The following is a 21692-nucleotide window of genomic DNA, read 5'->3' as shown; positions in this document are numbered from 1 at the left end:
GCAAGACCAAGTGCAAGGGGGAAAAACCCCATGGAAACCCATGCTTCCAACAGAGTATCACATTTGGATATAAATATTGATGCCACACATCCATAGAAAACAATTCTCTTATTATATTAATCTGGAAGTATATATTCTAAATTATTTCCTGAAAACTGCTGTAGGTTTAGAAGACACAAGAGATACGTTGAAGTGCAATTCCAAATCCATAAATATGTCCATCTGGCACATTATTTCTATGGTTATTTACAGATAACAAAACTGTTATCTAAATTCTTTTGGCAGGAGTGTGGATAAGATCTGAGAGATCCCTTCCAACTCCCCATATTCTACACTTCTGTGATTCTGAGAACTAATGGGCTGCAGGAGGGCAGAAATAGGTGACAAGAAGGAAGAAGTGAGGTTGGTCGGAGAATCAAGTCACTGAGTTCACAGAAGATGGTCACCAGCACGGAAAACAGGAGGTCCCAGTGGCTAAGGAGGCCATGAGCAAAGAGTGTCCCCTTGCCACAAAGAGGTGTGGGGCTGCATTAGGAAACTTCTTGGGTCCAGAGAGGTGATCCTTCTCCTCTGCTCAGCACTGGTGGGACATGTCTGGAGTGCTGGGTCCAGATCGGAGCTCCCCAGTAAAAGAGAATATGGACTTACTGTTCAGAGAAGAACCGTAAAGATGGTGAAGGGTCACAAAGATGATGAGTGAACTGGAGCCTGTGGAGGAGGTAGTTGAAAGAGCTGACACCGTTCATTGTGGAAAAGGGCATGCTCAAGGGTTCCTATCAATGTATGAAAACAGTCAATATGGAAGTTGAGAAGACAGAAAGAATATTGTCCAAAGTGTCCAATAAAAGCAAAGGAAAAAGAGGGCAAACACTGAAGAACAGAAGTACCTTCCTCCTGACCAGTAGCAATGCTTAGACCCATCTGGGAGAATTTCAAGAACTAGGAGTGGAAAAATTCCTGCAGCTTCTTTTGGAGGCTTTAATTTGCTGAAATCAAAGCTTAAATAGAAGTACTCAATTTGCTTTCTTCTGTGGAAAAAACATCAAGTAAACTATTTGTCTATTAACTGCTTGGAAAGTGACAGTACAAAATATTTTCAACTCTCCACCTTACAGCACTTACATACTTTGGATATTTTTTCTAGAATTATTTCTAAGAATGCAGATTCAATTAAGCCTGGTTTGATTCTTTTCTACTCTTAGTCAACCATTTCAGAGCATACATGTTGATATGTCCAGCTCTGTACACTGTCATGATTTCAAGAAATTTTCTTGTTGAGAAACTCTTGAAAACTTTCTGTTTGAGGTTATAGCAGATTTTAAAAGATATTTAAAAGAAAACTTCTTCTTTGTAGCTAGCTTGTGGCTGCTCATTTTCATTATGCTTTTTGCATGTACAAAATTTTCCATCACCTGCAGTGATGAATATTTCACAAAGTCAATCTGCTGGTTATACAGCTTCCTCTATACACCACACAGACATTGCTGAATTGTTTGATTGCACTTTTGAAGTGCAGCACATGTATTTTCTAGAATCTTCTGTGTCTGGAAAAATATAAACAGATGAAAATAATTGCTTCTTAAAATAGAGGATAGTCAGTGTTTTTTTGTATTTTTACAGACAGAGACAGCAGTGGTGGCTGACCAGGTGGAAAAAGTTAAATCTACCACACATCTCTGTTAAACTGATCAAGGACTGTAAAGTACACTGTTTCAAACTGACCAGGGAAGCAGTATTTTAATTCAGCTAATAGGACTGGCATTTACAATGGTCACTTAGCACATAGAAGGTGACAGTCAACAGTTCATCTGAAGTCACCTACCACCTATGTCCCACACCTACACTCTATATCTCCAGATGGTTACAGAAAACATCAGGATCTTTTTGTGCATAGTACTGACACAAAATTATGGCTTAGGATCCAAAATAATTCCCTTCAGATGCTGAAGTTTATGTTCCTCCTGAAAATTTGATTTTGGTATGATGGTATTTTTCACATAATGAGTGGCACACTAGTTAAAAATCTCATGAGAAGATCATAGGAAAACACGGGCTGGAAAGAATAATTGGGTTTTAGATGACTGTTGCCATCTAATTCATAAACTATTCTCTATACTTTTGTCATCACCTGTTTTTTGTTGTTTTTCTTTTTAATCAGTAGTAGGTATAGGGTTAAATAGTATGCATTTCTAGATGATCTTCAGCAGACTCCTAGTAACACTTCACCAAGATTTTTGCTGAAGAGCCTGTTATAGCTAAAATGACAATAGCTTTACATCACTTTTGTCTTGGGTATAATTTTATAGAGCAAAAAGAAATTCTAATATAAAATGACTCTTCAGTGTAAATTGCGCCACACCAAATGATGCCAAGAACTTTATAATTGCTTCAGGGCAGCCACAGTGATTTCCAAACCTGTTTGCACTACTTGTGAAGTATTTAGAATATAGCCTCAGAAAGGCTTTCAGTATTTATTTGAGATAAATTTCTGGTCCAGAAATTCAGAGGATAAGCCTGTGTGTGGATCATATCTTCCCTTATTTTTCAAAGCCAAAGTTGATTCTACTCTGCATTTCAATCTCAGGCATGTTAAATAACTTTCCGCTGTGTAGAAATCAAACAAGAAAGATCAGAGATATTTGCCTTGACTTCTGAGGGGTCAGTGTACCATTTCCTTTTGGAAGAGAAATGAAAGGGTGAAGACATATAATGCTTTCCTGAGTCTGCTTTTATGTACAATATACACAACCTCCCTGATGATTGTGCTTTTGAGCAGAGGTATGAAATAATCAGAACAGACTTCAGAAATAATTTGTGTTCAAACTCCCAACGAGACTCTCTTAAGTAAAGAAGCTGCTACAAAACACAATTCTGTGGCCTAAGGTACTGAGTAGTTTTTTAATAACTATGTGCTTTTGTTATCTGTAAATAACCATAGAAATAATGTACCAGATGGACATCAGTTAAAGCCCATATTGATGGATTTGGAATTGCACTTCTATGTGTCTTTTGTGTCTTCTATAACTACAGCAGCTTTCAGTAAATAATTTAGAATATATATTTCCAGATTAATATAAGAGAATTGTCTCCTATGGATGTGTGGCATCAATATTTATATCCATATGTTATACACTGTATAGGTGTATTCCATATAATAATATTGCCCAAAACTTGATGAATACAAAATTTAACTATTGAAATAATGAATTTGATTAGTCAAGTAAAAGCATTAACTAAGAATTTGTGTATGAACTATAATAATAGAATGTTTTATTTTTATTTACAGGGGATCAAGTTAAAATTTTTTCTCAAGCATTTTTTAGGCTCACTAAATAATACTATTTTGATTGTGATTTTGTGCTAGTACTTAAATAAAAAAATGAGTGTATTTCTGGCAAATAGAGTAGTTTATGTAAAATTAAATTTAAAATGCTTAAATACTTTTGTACTAGGAAGCTGGTACTAAATATATGTTGATCTTAACAAGCAGCTAAATCACACAGGATGATTTATTCTTTCAGTCAAAAGAGATTGAATTCCAAATATTAAATGTTTATTATGAAGCCACAAAGGCTCCACACCATAAGTTTTATTAAATTTTATTGTAGATTATATGAGGAATAAATGAATTTAAAAGTTTCATTTATTGACAATATATGTCTAAATATGCTTTTTTGTTCAAAATTATTTATACTATAAAATTATAGTTCTAATCTATGCTATGTTGAATACATTTCATATTCACTAGGATATATTTAACATTTTCTTTTATGATAACCTGGATACTTGGATACTTGGATACTTGCAGCCACCATCAGAGGAAAAAAAAAGTATTTTTTACTTGGTAGGATTTCTTTGCAAACATCAGAAGAGAAATATACTTCATATATCATTGAATTAACATGATTATACTTAAACTGTGTGTCCTGGCTTTAATTGACATTTTGCTTCGCTTTAGTACTCCCATTGCTACCATGTAGATCTTAGAATTATATTAAATGCAGGCATATGGATCTACTTAACATGGTTTCACACTAAATTTGTACAGTGCTTGATCTTCCCACTCTATAATGGCACTTTTTTGTTATCAACACATTCATGGCCTACAGCTGACTGCTTTCAGAGCTTTTAATTAAAATTTCAGTAGAAAGTGTCTATTGGTCTTTGTGTGAAACCAGTCATAAAACAGAGGCTGTACAAACCCTGCAGAAGATGGATAACATTTACATCACTTTTCCCACCTTTGTCTTCATGATGAAGAGAAGCTCATTCAAGCTAATGACAGCAAAGTGGGAGGTCTGGGAGGCAAATTCAATTTTGTCAAGCACCCTCAATTATGAAGGACTGACTTACAAATAAATTTGCAAGCCAGAAGTCTTATCAATATTTTATTTGGTTTCACAGTCTTGATAGAGAATCTCTCCTACAGTTTGAAGACTCATTTTTATTCATGTGGTTCATTTTCTTTTAGATTGGCAGCTGACCTTCTATATCATATTGCATCTTTGGATACTAAATTTTTCTCTAAAAACTATGTTTTCAGAATGCCTGGAATCTACACACACATTTTCACTCATGAATTTGAAGAATGTTAATTTGTCAAACACTCTGTAATCAATTTCCATGAGTTTCTTTACTTCATATGCATGTTTGACCACTGGTCAGTGAGTTTCAGTGTCTCTTGTCATGAGCAGTTATTCTGCTTCATTGACTAAATAAATGAGACTGAAATTTGTCTCCTCTTCCAATTCATAAACACGCTTAAAATACCCACAACAAATTGGAAATAATTTAAAAAAAATATTAATGCAATGTCTTTCTTCAGTACATTTTTTATTCCTTTATGGAAAGAAAAAACCAAACAAAAACAAACGCAAAAAACGCAACAGCAAGAAAACCTAAATCTGACAATTGTTTTGGCATTCAGACATTCAGATTTATACCAATGTTCTTCCTTCTCTCTCTTTAGGCTGGAAATACCTTTCTGCTTTCTAAATACTTTTCTCATTTTCTTCCCAAATAGTCTTTGCTGCCTTCCCTCTGCTATGTTACTCCCCTTGCATGTCCTTTCACCTCTGACAATATTTTGTTAGCTTTTTTTCTCTTTCTGCTCTGAATGTATTTGTCATTAATGTAGTTGTTGGTTTTGTGTTACTGGCAATAGACTGATTTTGTTTAAATTTTTTTTTACTGCTTATGAAATCTGGCTTTATTCTTTGTAGTAAAAGAAGTGGTTTTCAAGAAAGAAATCAATATCATCTGATGAATTCCTTATAAAAGAATATTTTTTCAAAGACTTCAAAAAGAGGGTCATATGAACTGAGGAGATTTCAGTAAAATGCTCACAACTTTGGATATCTTATTTAAATCCAAAGCATATCATGTTATATTAAATCAAAGTAAATAAAGTATATGTTAATAAGACAATTTAATATTAGTATTAATTTTAAAATATATGAGATTATATGCCATATGAATATAAATATATGATGTAAATGACATTAATTCACCAATTTTAATTGAACAAAATAGAAGTCTCATTTAATTTTATTTTTCCAATATAAAAGCATGCTTTATTCTTTTGAATTTATCAAACAAGAGCCCAGCTTAAGGATATCTAGCACTGAATGCCAAACAGCATGTGGTAGTGAGTGCAGGATGACTGGTAAAGCAAGATGTAGAGAGATCATTACATTAAAAAGGTCACATGGTATTTAACTTCATGTTTTTCATCTTGGCATAGAAGATAAACTCTCAGTTACTTCATTCTAAGTAACAGAAAAAACTTGAGTGCTGGAACTTTTAAATAGAAATTAATATTTAATTTCAATTCTTTTTTATACTCTTTTTCCTAAGATTTTAGTTGTTTCCAATCTTCAAGTAAAGAAATTATGGAAAATTATGGAAATGCATAAACCTCTCCTGGCACAAAAGCAGATCTCAATGTCCAGCATGAGGAATGAGAATATATTTATAGCAGGAGTTAAATAGAGTAAGTCCATCTGGGAGGACAATGTGGGTGTGTGTAAAACATCTTAGAGCTTGAAGATTCAGTACAGACCAGGACTGTCACGGAAGGTTATTATCAAGATAAGCCTATTGTGTTTGTGAGTACAAAGAGGCAACTGTACTGGCAACTCAAGTGGGATTTGAGGATTGCACCTTTTTGAATAGTTGGGGCTTTTTTTATCAGCTGCCTTCTATACAGTAGATATTTCAAAAAAGCCCGTTTTGTGGAAGGTGCTACAATGACTGCAAAGTGAGTACTTTGTCCATTCTCACAGAATTCAATCTTAAAACAAGAAGTTGCTGCCATGCAGACATTCCTCAAATTACAAAGTATCACCAGTAATTGCGGCAGAGAAGGCCAGAGAATACAAAAGATATCAGCAAAGTGTATTTGATAAAAAAAGCAGTCAGGGACTGTTTTTCTACAGAAATTAAGCTATACTTTTCTTTCTATATTTTTTAAAATCTTTTTTTCAACTAAATTGTATGGTAGAGATCAAGATTTTTTTAATGACTTAGTGAAAAACAAAACATATCTGTTGGGTCTTCAAATTATATGTTCTATTTACATTATTAACTCCTTAAGAATGTGTTTACCAACTGAAAGCTTTAACTTTCAGTTTAAACTATAAATTGAGAACTATGTTGTCACGTGCATAGACTTTAAATCTGAAATAATACAAGAATATATTTATTTGTTTCAGTTGAAGACTTTGTACTTAGTGTATGAAGTACTTCAAACTTGACATTTGCAGACAAAAGCATAGCATTAACTGACAGTGTCCCTTTGTATTGTGAAATGGGAACCACAGGAAAAGACCAAGAGAAAATTGGTTTTGTGTAGCAGACAGGACATTTACCAGCAATAGCTTTCATTTCATATATTTTGTGTGTGACCTGTTGTGGAAAATCACTTTGTTCTCTGAAGCATCTGTGCTAGACTGCTGAAGAGAGATGGATTATTGTTTCATGCATTTTTTATTATTATTTTTTCATCCTAGGTGGGTATGGTGCCAAATGGCAAACTTTAGTAGCATATATGGGACAAATCTCGTCACTATGACTTTATTTTCTCCTCCTCCATCCTCTCAAAGAGTATCATCTAGTTCAAAATAAGCACTAAATTTCCCTCCATATTGAACCATAACTTTTTTTTAAGATAACATAGCAAAGAAAAAGTTGCAGAAAAATAAACACAACACTTTCCCAGCTATCTATGCGTTGCTATATGACGGATAATATGATAGCTTTATTAAATTCTCATCTATATTGTATACGTCCAGGCCTCTGGAGACAAATGGATGTCAATGAGCTTGGCATAGGGGTTTTGGAGATTTCAGGATTTATCACACACTCAGTTTGAGGAAACAACCATCCATCTGCTTCATTTTATGAAGTGTCGCTGCGAGCCCTGGAGCTGAGTGGAGCCAAGTATTTTTCATACATGTCATCTTCCAGCAGGAGACACTACAGGTGAGTGATGGGGGCAGCTCTGCCATGCAGAAGGAATGTCCAGAGATCACGGGCAAACCTCGGAAAAAGTATATTGACGGGGACACTTGTGGCAGCTCATCATCCAGACCTTTTGTGGAACTTGACCTGGGTTGGTGCTGCGTGTAGCAGATCTACAGCAAACAGAACTGGCAAGTGTCCAGCAGGCTGATTGATATGGCATTTATTGTTTCTGTGGGATTACTTGACGTTTTTGAGATATGGAGTTTTTTGCATATTTTGGATTGTTGTTTTTTTGGTTTTGGTTTGGTTTTGGGTTTTTTATTTTTAAATTCCCCTAACAACCATTGCTTTTATACCAGTTTTCTCTGAAAGGCAAATTGACTGGTTTGGTGGGTTTTTTTTCCTGAGATGAAAAGTTGAATTTGAAATTTTAATTACAGTTCTATGGTAAATATATATGCACAACAAACTATGTCCAAAACTGGCTGAAGTACTCCATAATCTACCCATTATGCACATTTCAGTTAGTCACTGGTGCTGACTGTCATGAGAATGGAATTAAATACAATTGGTTGTTTTTTCGTCATTTAAGCATTGTTCTCATATTCTCACATAAGCCACACTCTCCACAGAAAATGAATTATAATTTACATCAATGCACATTAATGCATCAGATTACCATGGAAACATTTGCATAAACATTATCTGTGGCATCAGATGGTCATATGACAGTTGCACCCTGAATAATTATGTCTTTTAATAGACTAGTAATAAAGCTATCCAGACCTTTGCCCTTTTCATTTCATGAGCAGATTTGCAATTATAGGTGTCTTGTGCATACAAAGTATTTCCTGGTGGACAGTGAAGTTTTAGAAACAGTATAAAACCCAGGTCTGCATCATATTGAATGATAAGGATCTAAAATAATCTTTTTTTCTTTAAAAAGTACATAGGCAATTGTGGGATCTTAATCTATGCAAATGGCATCCAGAAGTAGCAGCCAAAGTTCTGTCATTCTCTTTCACTACTGTGGCATTAAAATTGTGTTAGAAAATATGTGTCCTTTGCACTTTCCCAGTTCAAGATTCTGCCTCCAAATTAATATTCATCTTAATGTTTAGGGGCTTAGCCATTGTAATTAATCATGTTGTAACTGTAGAAAGATACTTAATACCCCATCCCTATGCATTATTTAGATTATTTCCTTAGTGAAAGGAACAGGCAAGAGATTAATTAAATCAAACACTTTGGGGTCTGTTTTCTCACTGATGAACAGAGGATTTATATGCAAAACTCAGGTTAGCATTAATGTAAGTTTGTTGCATAAATCACTTAGGAATTGATAGGAGCAGTGAGACTTTTAGTGACCTCCTTAAACACTTTCGTCCATCACCGCTGTTTAGCTCGTCATTGTTATTAGTGAAGGAATACTATTAAAATGTTTTATGAGACAGTACACCAAGTAATTATAGTCATGAACTGTAGCTGAAAGCTCAATATACAGGCAAATTATACCAACTTACAATAAATACAGGTGCAAGCAACCTTTCAATGACATTATAATTGGGAATGGTTTCTTAAAAATCCACTGGTTAGTTTTTTGTGTTTTCCTCAGAAAGACGCTCTCTTTTCATATTAGCAAAGAGAGTAAAAAGCAATTAATCATCTAAAGAATCTTGTTGATATCTAGCCTTTTTCATACATTGAACTGCATAATTTGCAAGGGGAATCACAGTGAAAAGAAACCCTAGACTATTTTCTGCAGGTGTTGGAAACTTCTACTAACATCAAAGTCATTGCTGAGTGTGAGTTGTTTACTATTACACTTCCTCACTTCTTTCTTTTTCTGAGGTGAAACCTCTGCCCTGGGTCATTATTTCTTGCTGGCTCCATTTAATAAGAGCTTTTTTCAGTGTTTTCTAGGCTGATAGTTTACTCACTCTCAGGATTTTGCCTGATTATTTCGATTAGGATTGATAAAAGCAGTATGTTTTCCTTTAGTACTGGCAATAGCAACTAGAAATCCAACACAAATGAACAGTGTTTTCCCACTTATTTCATTTGTCTGCCTTTCCATTCTTTGAAGAAAAGTCTCCCTAATTTGCAGGGATATTTCTAATGGACTTTGTAGAAAAGCCATCTCTTCTTACACATCTGGGCATGCCTGTATCCAGGGTTGGGCCATATTACTCACATTCTCACCAATGAACACCTTTTGTCATGTTTACACTTCTACTTTGAATCTTAAGGAAGTATATCTTTGTGTCTTAAAAAAATGCTTTATGAGACATTAACTGCTTTGATAATCAGATGTACGTTTTTATGGTTTTTCATCTGCAGTAAATCAGCTTACTCAGCTACCGTCTTCATAATGTAATTTAAAAATATTGCCTTTTTTTAAAAGGCTAAAGGTAAATATATGGGTCTGTGACTAACTGACTACCAAAGGTACATTTTTCAATATTTTTCAACCAGTTCTTTGACTACACATCTGATATATTATAAGCAATGTTATTCAGAAATTCAGAATAAACTTCATTTTTTTTATGTCATTTTAAACAGAAAACCTGTCTGCAATTCACTTTTTCTTTTCTTCCTTTTTTTTTTTTTCTCATAAAACAGGTGAAGAATAAAGACTGATACTGTAGAGGGTCTTTTCACTAGCAGGAGTTGTTAATGCATTGAAGGGCATTGTATAGCTAACATTTTCTTCAGGAAGGAAATGTTCCATCTTTGCTCTTTATTGAGATAGTTTTGTGCTTTGTAAACATTATTTAATTGAATATAAGCTGATAGCCAGGGGAAGAATCTGCACAAGGAAAACTTACCCATTAGAAGTTTTTCCTATTTCCTATGCCATTATAAGGTTATTCCCCAGTCTATAACCATGACCTTCAATGCGCACTTCAAGGTTATTCCCCAGTTTATAATCATGACCTTCCTCTTGACGCACAGATGAAGAATAGCTACTTAAACAATTGTGAACCTAGCACCACGCAGCCTCTCTGGCTTATTGCTGCATATGCATATTATGTCAGAAATTCACTCACAAATAATTTATTTCTTGCCACCAGTAGTTTCGTCTCCTGATTGTTGGTGGTATATTTTCATGATATTTAAAAAAACAAGTATCATTCTTTAATGAAAATGCACAAATGAGGTATCATAAGCTATTAAAACAAAAATTATTATTATGCAAAGTGAAACAAATGACTTAGTATTGAGGGTGCACGGTTTTGAAACCTGAATTGCTTGGGGGCTTGTGGGAATGCAGCAATGAATGCAAATTGTGAAAGCAGAAAAAAACCCCTAGCATTTTTGAAAGATGGATGACAGTAATTATCATGAGCAATGACTAACTATTGGTCTCCACTTTGTCTCCCCATATTTCTTTCTCTTTTCTTTTCCTTTTGTGAAGCATTAACTCCAGGCAGTCAGTTATAAAATGTTAGCACCTTTCTGTAGCCTAAAACACAGTCTTCACTAATGCCTCTAAAACTTACTCTATCTTCTGCATATCAGAGAATATACATGAATATGCAATTTATCCCATTCATAGTAGCTTGTACTTTAATTACCACCTGATAAAGCGTAGCTTACATGTATTTTTTCCTTATACATTAGGATTGTTTCAACCATTGACTTTAGCTGAGTTCTATTGCTCATTGAAAAGAAATGTTTGCATAAACATACATAAATGCTGAACAGCTTTGACCCTAAGTGATAAAGTCTACATTTCTGTCTTTGTTCTTGTCCTAGTCTATCTATCTATATCTATGAAAACAATTTAAATTCATCCTTTAATTAAAAAAAGAACAGTTAAAAATTAGTTGAAAAGGGGGAGTTTGCTCAGAGTCATGTCATGGAAATGTCTGTAGGTAATACATGTAATGAAAAAAGTCTAACAACAACTTTCAGAATCCATTGCCAGCAAAACATTTAACTTCTCTGAACCACCTATGCACCATAATAAATGGAGGGGGGATGCAGTTGGGAGTGGGAAAAAATATATTGCAGAGAAGAGACAGAGTGGTAGCAAGAACCACTGACCAGAGAAGAACTTTGTGGAAGAGCAATAACTTAAAATAACACCCAAAACCAACACAGCAGAAAAAAACCCCAAATCCAACAACAAACCAAAATTAACCAGCAATCTCCAACAGCATAAAACCAACAAACAAACAAAAAAAAACAAACTCCAAAAACCCAAACAACCACTTTAGTTTGGAGTCAAAGGGAAAACTCAGGGAGGAGTTTTCCAAGATAGGAGTAATAGCAGGAAGAACGAAGACTCCATGAGAAAGAGCAAGGGCTGGAAAGAGGGGAAATAAGATCTCTGCAAACAAAAGGGTATAAGAAAAAGCACCTAAATGGAGAAACGCAGCACCAGAAGTGCATACAGAGAAGTAATATAATGGGAACAGATCAGCTCAGAAGAAATTAATTCCTTTCAGACCATGACACAGTTTAATGCAGGGAAGAAATTTCAGGAAAGTGGTGTGAAAAACATTTTGTTCTTTAGAAAGATACATAGACTCTCTGGGAAAGAAAATAACTAGGAGACTGAATTGAGAGATGGAAACAACATTAAGTACAGAACACACTTTGCTGTTAGATAGAAGACTGGATGTGGAGGAGTGACGGGGAAAATCTGGTGTGAAATACAAGAGTAAAGGTGCTTGGGATGACCGAGTAAAAGAATAAAAAATAAAATAAATGCAAGTAAAGTGGTATTTTCAAGGGGGGAAAAAACAAAATGAAGAGAGAGTTAGGAAAAGCAATTAAATAATAAAAAAGTACCAAAAAGAAGAAGACACAAATATAAACAGATTAGGAAATGAACAGCAACACAAAAGTAAGAATGCTGGAGAAAATGTACTTTCACATACAGATTCATATCATCTAATATTTTAAGAAAACAACAAATCCACAACTTACTGTATTGGGCTTAGAAATGAGTGATTTAAGCCTATCAAAAGTTACAGAGAGTTAGTGCTCTGGTTATTCCCTAACTGCAGAGATTAACAAGTCTAGGGAAGTTTTTTTCTGAATTAAACAGTTCCACTGTTGTCTCTAGTGTTTGTTTCAGCAGAGAGCTGGGAGCACATAATGTTGGCAACCAGTCTCTCTGTTCAGATATGGAAGGGAATTTAAGCTGGAAGTTGCTTTTTTTGTTCAGTGCTTACATCCTGGGAGAGAATATATTGCTGTTTGCTCTGAAGTTCTTAGCACCCTTCTGAGTCCTGTAAACCAATTAATAATTATATTAAAAAACTGTATGAGAATTCAATTAATGGATGTCTATAAGGCACATATTAAAAATCAATCTTTGAATATTTAAAAACCTGTTTAGATTAGGCATCAGATGCTTCCCAGACTCTCAAATTGTCATTGATTATGTTTAATGGACTAACTTCTAAAAATAAGCAAACATCTTTCAAAAATTGTCTTCACTTCATCCACCCATGAGAACAGAATGAAAATAAATTAGAGAGTAGCAAGCCATTGATTCAGATCTTATAGCTTAATTTATTCCAACAAGAAACAGATAAATGCGGAAGTCGGACACAGACTTTTTTCCTTTTTTTTTTATCTTTCAGATAAAAGGTGCCACAAACGCTTTAGTAGTTACCTCTTTCCTCACTCACCAGGGTTTCTAATAGTCTCTGTATAGTTCTAAGATTATGAAATGATAGTTATGATTAGGAAGGCAGTGTGGCATGATTTGTAGTTGAAAATTATTGATGTTTCTCTTCCTAGTTTGCTTTGTCAGGAGTAAAAGAATCAAATGTTACAGACTGCTCATAAGGATAACTCTTGTTTTAATTTAGTGGTACTTTATTTTTAATGATCCCCAAAATCATTGAGCATGTTTTTCAGAAATTTTTCAGTGCTTTAAGAATGAAAAACATTGTATTGTGTCTGATGGGATGGAGTTTCATAGCAACCTCTATGGTGTCTTAGATTTTTTGCCATGAGCTTTGTTGATAGCACACCAATATTAAAACAGGCTGCTCATGGAAGTGGTGAAATCACTGCCTGTGGAAATGTTCAAAAGGCACAGGGACGTAGTTTCTGGGGACATGGTTTAGTGATGAGCACTCTGGTCCCAGCCTACATCGTGGTCTTGATGATCTTAGAGGTTTTTTTCCCAAATTTAATTCTTCTATGACTCTATGATTTTACTTTTCTTCTGAAATACAAAGTGAGTTGAGTTGTGCTGAAGGTGAGTAACTGTAGTAAATGACTTCTCCAGGCTTGGAGAAAAAAAAAGAATGGGTTTTCATGGCTGATTTGTCTGAATTCATCTTCAAATTATTCTTGTCTGGCTAAGGTTTCACTGTTCCCAAGCTGGTGCTCTGCCTCATTCCTATCTTTTTTATTGCTAGCAGAGCACTGTATAATGTGCATTTGCATATAATATTGTAGATATCTGATTTGCACATGGCTGCTCTTTGAACAAGGTGAGAGTAAGATCAGACTAACTGGAAAACAAACATGCTGTGCAGAAATACTCAGAGCTATCTGTCTGCAGAGGTCTGTATTAGCTAATAGAGACCATTTATTGGCAGGAGAAAAAGTGAGGGAAAAGGGAATTTTTAGACATGAGACCTGAACATGAAGTGTGGGTTTTACTGTGGGGGTGACTGAGCACTGAAACAGGATGTCCAGTGACACTGTGGGATCTTCTTTGGAGATATTTAACAACCTCGCTGGGCAATTCTGAGCAATGTGCTCTAGGGAGCCCTTCTTTGCGGGATGGCTGAACAAGATGACCTCTAATGGTCTCTTCCAGCCTCACCCGTTCTGTGACTCTGTGGCTTGGCTAAGTAGGTGTCACATAGACTTTCTCCTTCTGTGCCAACAATACAAGAATTACTTGCTCTTCCCCCTTTGTGATAAACTGTATGGCACTGTGGTGTCTTGCAGTTGGAGAGCAGTACTTTCAGCCCAGACAGCTAATATCTTATATCAGTGACTATATGGAATAATTAATTTTCTGCATGTGAACACACATAGATTTTCCATAATTTGTTTTCAGCTCATATAGCCTCAGTTTCCTGTATAGAAAACAGAAAAAATTATTCTCATAAACAATATTTTTTAATGTGGTTACTATACAAAATAGAAGGGTTGACCATTCACTAGTATCTAAATTTACTTTCTGTTTAATTTTGTTCTGATGTTGGCAATGGTTTGTTTTATTTCTTTGCTTTTACAATTGTGTTGTGTTCAGTTTTTGAAATTTTTATTATTAGTATGGACTTAAATTGTCTCAGAGGTGTGAGATGAAACACTGGGCACACTGTCACTTATCTTTTTTGAATACTTTACAGTACTGAAAAAAGTACAATCTCTTAAATAAGAATATAAGAAAGTAACAACAATGGAATTAATTTAGAAACAAATTAGTAATTACATCGTCTGTCATTATAATCTAATTCCTAGACTCTGAAATTATGCAAAATGAGTCTCCTATCCCTAGATTATCAGACATCATTAAAAAAATTAAGGGTGTTTTAAAATTTAGGAACTAAGATTCTTATTGGAATATTGTTTTCAAATGTCTATAAAACATATAAAAAAGTAGAGTTTCAATATACTAAACCATCTAAAATTGGTGCCTACAGTAGCTGTAATGTTACTTCAAAAATATAATTAAGAAAACATCTTTTGATGCAGCTGTATTTTTTTGATTTTTCTATGGTGCAGCCTGTTCTTAGAGATGGAAAAAAGGTATTGAAAGTCAGAGACTAGACATAAGTCAATAATTCAGTTCAAAGAATGACATTTATTCATAATTACATAATTTTGAATTATTCTTCTTTTTCAAACATTTAATTGAACTATGGTGGCATAACAAATACTCCAAGTACTTCCTGTCATGGTGAAAAAATTCTCAGTGTCTTTATTCTTTTCCTTCCTCCTCTTCCCCTTGCTTTAGGCAGAGCTGAAATCCATTTTTCAAGGAAACATAGGGCTGCACTCCTTAAGTATATTTTGTGTGTTCAATCTATTTTAATTTTTTTTTAGTACTTGGTTTCTTAAAATTTTTCCCCCAGTAACCTGAATTTCTCTGTCATTCTGTTCATTATCTGTTTGCGTTAATTTGGTTTTTTTCCTATATCTAGGATATGTCCGTGTACCTCTGCAGCTGAAACTCTCATCTTCCCAAAATTATTGTCCATCTTATTTTCAAACATGCTGAATTTTGAGTTCAGAATAGTAGCAGAAATAATGTTGAATACTGTGACACTTTTTTTGCCTGTGTGGCTGGGAAATAAGGGACTTGTCCTGAACCCATCCTATGTCCTGGTAAAATTATATATATATATATATAAATATATAAAACATGATGTCAATGTGATGTCAATGATACTCACAACATCCTGAAGGCACTGAAAGACCAGAGCCTTTTCCTCTCAATTCATCTAACAATTTGTAGATATTATTCTATATGAGAAAATATTGACTCTTTTGAAGGCTTCTGAAGGGTTTTATTGGGGTGACAGAGTGAGTAAGTCAGTCAGTCTTATAAAGTGCAGCTAATAAAGTGTATTTTGGGACTTCCTTACAGTCAGTTGATAAAAAGACAGAATTATACATGCAAATGATTAATGTGTGGATGGTCATAAGTGAATTGCATAATTAGTGGTACCATGAGCAGCAAACCTGAGACTTTAAATATAATTTAAGGTTGATGCATAATAGAGTGCAAGTATTGGCTGATGTAAAATTGACTACTAATTTGCAATTTTTAACTTCATTGTTACTGGAAACAATTCATAAATTCTTTTTTGCATGTCAATATCAGGTCGGTGTTATATCTACAATAGTATGTTTTGTGATATTTAAAAACAATAAAATTGGGAGAACTAAACTGAATTAAGTGTATTATTTTTGTTTGGTTGTTTTGGGATTTTTTTGCCAATATAGAAACTGGTTTTTAAATTAAGAGATGGGACTTAAACACCATATGCTATACTCATTATCCTTCTTAACAATGAAAACTATGTTGGGATTTTAGAAAAATATTCTTCTGCAGGTGGATGATGGAGACATTTGAAAATTTTAGTGGTGGTAATGGTGGAAGCATGTTTCATTAAATGAGACTTTTGCCCAAACACTCAATTGGTATGAATCAGTAGAGTTCATTGAAGAGGACAGCACAGCCCCAATGTCTTTGAAGTTTTTCCTTTAGCTGGTTAGACTTAGGGGTTAGACTGACTCTCTGAATGGAAAGTCATGTGAGATACTTATTACATGACTGAAATACTTTTTTTTTAACAGCAAGTAGTACAGTAAGCAGATCTGTCTGTAGGAAATGAAAGGAAATGAAAGAAGAAGCAGTCACATGAAACTACCTGTGACCAAATCTATTTTCTCCTAGTGAATCAGTTTACACATACTTATTCAGAAACTACTGTGCTTGTACATCACACCTATTCCTGGTGCCAAGAATGCTTGGACCTGACTGTGATTTCTCCAGACAAATAATAGGGATATTAGGTACTTCTTGAAAGTTATTATGACTCTGTCTAGACAAGTGCTTACCCATGAAGTAATAAGCTGCCTCTTTAAAGTCAAAGGGATTCCTTATCTTTTTAAGGTTGACCAGGTGGTGAGGTGCCTGTGACATCTAGAGCACTATGAATTCTTGTTCTCAGCACTTAGGCTGCCTTTTCAGACTGAGGCAGCTTTGCAGAATGTCCTTTGAAGACATGTAAATTAAGAAGGAGGATGTCTTCCTGAAATCAAGACCGAATTACATACATTTCACAACTTCCAGAAAGAAACCATTTTAAACAAAGAGAAATAGTTTTCAAATTTTCCATTGGCCTTCTATTTGGAGTTTAGTGCCATTATCTTCTTAATGGAGTACAGAAAAAAGAGATCCAAGCAAAAACCAGATGCATCCATAGATCTATAATCGTTTTCTGGTCCTTATCCAATTCAGGAAGGCATAAAAGTGTGTGAGGTTACACTTTGCTCAGCAAATTTTTCTGTTTTGTTTTTTTATGAATATGACAGTATCATGGAAAGAGTATGTTTCAATTCATATCTGCTGTCTACCATTCCTGTCTAGCAATGGGAAGGTATAAGTACACTTATAAAGTTATTTTTCTCATTCATTCTATGAGAGAGGTCTAAAATCAGGAGATTAGTCATGATCTGAATATATCCTACTTTACTCTTCATTAACTATGTAGGATATACATGAAGCAAGCTGAAGAGAAATCCAAACCACATAGTCTAAGGTTTCAATTTTTAAACCCAAAATAGAGTACAAATAATTTTTTAAATCTCCAATATTTAAATAGGTTGTCTTTAACTGACTTCTTCCCAATCACACTGTATGCCATAAAATGGAGAATACATATTCTGTATTATGTTAGTGCAGGACTGGTAAATATTGGTACTTGTTTCTCATGCTTGTCCAAGAGCATTTTTTTGAATAAGGGATAGAATTTTTGTAATAGACCTTTCATTAAATATATTTTAGATTTTACTAACAGATTTTGGATTTGTCTATTGGATCAAATTCACTCATCAGCCAATGAATCCAGAATTATCACTTTATAAAGCTTTGTGGAATCATCTGTGCATAATTATCCATACTTTTTATAGGTCAAAAAATATGCTGCTACTATAGAGAGCCAAATATTTGGTGTATGCTTGTTTGCTGTATCCGGAGTTTTTTAGTTTCACTTTTGAATATTTGTAAACATAATTCTTTCTAATAAATGAAATTGAAAATTGGTTTGGTTCAAAAGATAAAAAAATTAAATTTCTTATTTAGACCTTTGAAACATCTTCTGTGTTGAAGTTATGTAAGTTTGAAATTATACCAAGAAAGATGTTTTTAAAAACAAACCATATCTTTCACTTTAAATTAACTGAATACATCCATCATTAATTAGTAATAACTCTATCCCAAGCATAGATCTTGTAAACAAACATGTGGTAAATTTGACTGAGTTAAAAACTTGTGAACCAGCACCTCAATGTAAATTCTATTTCAATCTAAAATGTAGAGCATCTGAAGTTACTTCTGTAGCTGTTTAAAATCAAATAGCTATTTAAGGTGTAGGAGTGAAAAACATCCAGCTCTAAAACCTTTTCACAAAGGAGCAGTAAAGGTAGTGACTGAAATGCAATGTTTCAGAAAGTCCCAGTAATGAATGTAAATCTCAGCTTCTCTCTGGGACACACACACACACACTCACCTACACAGTCCCCAGCATTAGTTACTGCACTTATATTCTGAAGAACTGTAAGCCTCTCTACAGCTATTGATCTGCAGACTTTCTGAAATTAAACTGCCTGGTATCACTGTGTTCTTGATATGCTATTGATTTTCTTTGGAATGTTTTGAGGAAAAAAAATATGACAGAGCTGTAGGACAAAGAGAAGGTCTCAGTTTTATTTAGTAGACAACTTGATTATGCAGCAGCTGACCATAACATTTTTGTTTCTTTTCCCAGCTTTCCTTTGAGAATTGCTGCTAAAATAATGGTATTTTCAGGGGTTAAAGTGTCCTCCTGAATCATCAAATCTCTATTGATCTGATTCACAAAGGTTCTGAGCCCCTCAGGTGGCAAAACATTCACCTGCTGCTTTAAGGCAGCTTTGACTTTGCTTTATATCCTTCAGAGACTGGTGTTTGTGGAAAGAACATCCAACACATCATAGACCTGCCTCTTGTTTATAGGCATTGTTCAATTCACAGCCCTGATACTGCATTAAGTTGCACTCATCTCTAGCTTTCAGGGTCACCTTTATGAAAAGAAAAAGTTTGTTCACGATCAGTTTACTGCTGCAGTATTTCTGATTCAGAATATGGAATAGGGAAAGAGGAGATTTTTACAGCTGTAGATTATACTGGGTTTTTTTGAAATTACAATAAAGAATTAACTTTTTGCCTTCTTATCAATAATTCCTGACCGAACAGCTCTTTGTTGCTTTCAATCTTCGCAGCTTTAACTCTTTATGTTCACCATCACAACTGATACCTATGTTTCTGTATTGGCTCTAGCTGGGACAGGGTGAATTTTCTTCACAGTAGCTTGTATGAAGGAATGTCTTGCTTTTGTGAAGAGAACAGTGTTGACAGTACATTGAGGTTTCTATCTGAGCAGTGCTTGCACAGCCCAGGGCTTTTCTGCCTCACACCCTGCTCTGTCAGGGAACAGGCTGGGGGTGCACAAGGAGCTGGGAGGGGACACAGCCACAGCAGCCGACTCTAGCTGACCAAAGGGCCATCCCATATCATATGGTGTCATGCCCAGTAGTAGAAGATGTGGAAAAGATAGAGGAAGGAAGGGATGTTGGGGATTGGGACTTCTACTACTTTACTCTTCCCAAGTAAAGTAGCAGCTGCATGTGACACAGCCTATTTTTCCTGGAGATGGCTGAGCATCTGCCTGTCTGCCTATGGGAAATGATGAATGAATTCCTTCTTTTGTTCTGTTGGTGTGCATAGCTTTTGTTTTACCTATTAAACCATCTTTATTTCATACAATGTTTCTTATGCCTTTCTTTTTCTCTTTCCATTCTACTATGGGAGAGTGAGAAAATGGCTTTGTGAGGGTGAATTGCCTGAATTTACCTCACCTAATTGTTGCCATCCAAATATTAAGAATTGTGAAGGAAAGCAGCACTCCTCAAATCTGTTCCAGATCCCTGCAGTCCTCTCTACCATAAATCACTTATGGCTCTCACCTTACTATATAGAAAATATAGGATGAAGTCAGGTGATTAAGGTGACCTTTATATTAAAGGTTCCTTCCAACTCAGGCCATTCTGTGATTCTGTTATCCATGCTGTAGACTGAGAAAAGGTCAAGACATCTCCTTTCTTTCTCTGAAGAACTGCTGTCCAAGCCATTTAATAATACCTCCCTCTAATCATTTCCTTGAGTATAGAATTGCTTAATAGCTTCAAAGTCTTTGGATGGTATTGCAGTACACAGTATAGTAAATCATATATCAGTAAGAAAGAACCATTTCAACTCCTCTGCTAGTGGTATAAAAAATCATGGCTTCATACCACATAAATATATCCATACATACCTGCAGTCTGTATACTTTTGTAAGAGTCCTCCATCAACATCAAAATCATTCACCTGTGCTATGTGTGCCTTTTTTTTCAAATTTTTTAGTAAAGATTTTAGTCCAAAATAATATGATTCTCTCTCAGGTAAGAAAACATAAAAACAATTATGATTCCATGTTCATGAGGGTCTAGGAGAACCCACTCTTGTGAAACAGCCTATGCTGTTATTGTGATTACAGAGAATGACTGCCAACAACTGAGTTACTAGTAAAAGTGTAAGACAACATGAATTTCATATTTTAAAAATTGGTCAAAAGTAAAAGATAAAATTAAATACAAATCTTTTACTGTAACTCAAAATTTCTAGCAGATATATGGTCAGTAATAAATGTTGAAAAGCAATGTAACTCTTTTCTTCCTGAGAGCATCTCTCTTTTATGGCATTTTATTGTCATAACTATTGGTTTGTGTTTCAAAACATTTTCCCTGAATTATCAACATGTAAACAATTCAATTACAATTTCTTTGATTTAAAAATATCTGACATAGTTGAAGAAGTTACTGAACTTTGCTGGAAAATCTTAAATCAACAATGTCAATACTTAAAATTCTTTTTTAGAAAGGTTGCATTATTTTCAGACTAAGTAATAACAGCTTTATCTGTTTCACAAGCATTGTATGGCATCACTGCCCACAGACTTGTTTTTAATTTCTAGACTGAACTTGAACTGTATCAAAAATTCAACTTCTCTTTGATTATTAGGCAAGATCATTGCTTGCTGATACAACTGTGGTGTCCTGTGTTTTCAAGCTGAAAGGTGCAATACTGGAATGCAGCAAAACCCCCAGACTCAGGTAACAGAATGGTAAGTCTAGACCTACAGTAAAATGTTGGATATTTTGCTTTCTGGCAGAAATGAAAATTTGGTGGTAGAAACTGCTAATGGAAAGTTTTATAAATGAGGAGTTATTGCCTTAAGTCTGTCTAAACTGGCCTTGCATTTTCCACAGAACAATCATTGCACCCAATCATTACATCTTGAACTTCTCCACACACAGATCCCACATAAAGACTTTGAAATTCTTCAAATGATAGCATACTTGTGGTCAAAGAGAGGTTTTAAGCTTCCTGAAGCAAAGCTTAAACTTTGGCTCCGTAACTACCACAGCGC

Source organism: Zonotrichia leucophrys, chromosome 1 (assembly GCF_028769735.1).
Source record: "Zonotrichia leucophrys gambelii isolate GWCS_2022_RI chromosome 1, RI_Zleu_2.0, whole genome shotgun sequence".
NCBI classification, from domain to species: domain Eukaryota; kingdom Metazoa; phylum Chordata; class Aves; order Passeriformes; family Passerellidae; genus Zonotrichia; species Zonotrichia leucophrys.
This window is presented reverse-complemented; position numbering follows the sequence as displayed.